This window comes from Sesamum indicum, linkage group LG3 (assembly GCF_000512975.1).
Source record: "Sesamum indicum cultivar Zhongzhi No. 13 linkage group LG3, S_indicum_v1.0, whole genome shotgun sequence".
Classification (NCBI taxonomy): domain Eukaryota; kingdom Viridiplantae; phylum Streptophyta; class Magnoliopsida; order Lamiales; family Pedaliaceae; genus Sesamum; species Sesamum indicum.
The window spans coordinates 3,903,472-3,905,198 of NC_026147.1; the positions used below are offsets into that span (position 1 = coordinate 3,903,472).

The 1,727-nt window shown below is 37.2% G+C and overlaps 1 pseudogene; it reads right to left on the reverse strand.

Annotated features, from left to right (window-relative positions):
* Window positions 1-1,066, reverse strand: LOC105157204 (annotated as a pseudogene).

Consider the following 1,727-nt stretch of genomic DNA (forward strand, 5'->3'; position numbering starts at 1 on the left):
TCCAGACCAAACATCATAGAATGTAATTAATTGCCATTTATTCTCTTCACATCAAACAAACCAAACGAGGAGTCACAATAACATATTACCCAGAATTGATTAAACACAAAAGATAAACCAAAATGAGTGCATAAGAAATTAGCCAAAAATGATTAAACTGCTAAAAGAATAATCAACCAAAAACTTTCTGATCAAAACCTCTCTCCACAGCGGGCTGTGACTGCTCTAAGCTTGGGAATAGACTTTAGCGGCAGGTGAACCCAAAATTAAACTACACAGAGTGTCTCTAGCAATCTTTATGCTAGCAAAAGACCCAAGTACATGAACTTTTGTGTCAGCAATTACGATCCTCGTCCTTGTTGCATTCTCGATAGCGACTCTAGTCCTCCCTTCCTTGCCGCTCAACCGCCCAACTGCCCTCGACAGGTGCTCCCCTCTCAACGCTTTAACATCTTTAATCTCAAAGGACTCCACGTACAACTCCTCCACTCGGAGGAGCGCCACGGCGTCATTGAAATCGAACCCAAGCATGAAGGTGAGCAGGAAGTCGGCGCACTTCCGGAGGTTGCTGATGTGGGGGGTGTCCGATAGGGTCTTAAGCACGACAATTCTCTCCTGGACCTTCATACAGACGCCAATTTTCATTTCGTCGTAAATTGCCGTGTAGATTTTGAGCCAGTGCGTCTTCAAGGGAGTGAGGCGGCGTTGGGGGACAGGGATTTTGCGAAATTGTATCTGCCCATCGAGGATTTTGTTCGGTTTTAGGGGTGGAAAATTGTGTTTTTGGGCGGGCTGTTGCCGCGCTGAAATGAGTTCAACCACATCCATACCGGGAAGAAGATGAAAACAGAGCACCCGGAACTGTGTGCGCGCACCAAACCTGGGAACAATGGAGTAGAGCAAGAAGCCAGCAATCTCAGCAACAACCACTGGGACGCGGACGGACAGCCCAAAGCTTGCCGGAAAACAAAGGGGAACGGAAAGACATTCAGAGGTTGAGGGGAAGGAAGAGTGTGATGCACAGAGAACTTAGGACTCTGAACTTAAATTGATGTTGTCACTAACAAACTTTTAGTTGGATATATTTATTATTAATGTTGAAGTAGTTTAGAGGAATTAGGACTCTTAAATAGTCTTCTTTTGATATAATTTTATCTTCTAGAATTAATTTTGATTTATTATTTAAGTAAGAATATAGACATTACATTTTTTTCATAATGGGAACAAACGCATGAGAGATTCATAATTTTATGTATAGTATAGATATAGATTAGAAAGTATAACGTGTATATAAATATCGTTTTAGAGGTAAAATATATTAGTTATAGAAAATATTAAGTTTTATGTTTGCGGCATCGAAACATTAGTATATACAATTATATTTGATCAGTATTAAGTTTTAAATATGTCAAAGTATTGTTACGTACATACTTTATTAACTTGTAAATTTTAAAATATTATTGCTTACTATTTCTTATTCAATTTGCATCCTATTGGTATAATCCATTTCTTATTCAATAATATAATCTTCTATTTCATATTTGTTGTTATAATCGTTTAAATGTTTATTCATCATTGACTTTTCTTATTTTTGTAATATAAATTATACATAGTATTCAAATAATTATATTTTGCATGTAGAGGCCCAAGAATTATGTTAGTTATATGTCAATACTATCTCAATTCCAAAGATTGCATCAACAAGGATGTACTTTTTGATCATTTTG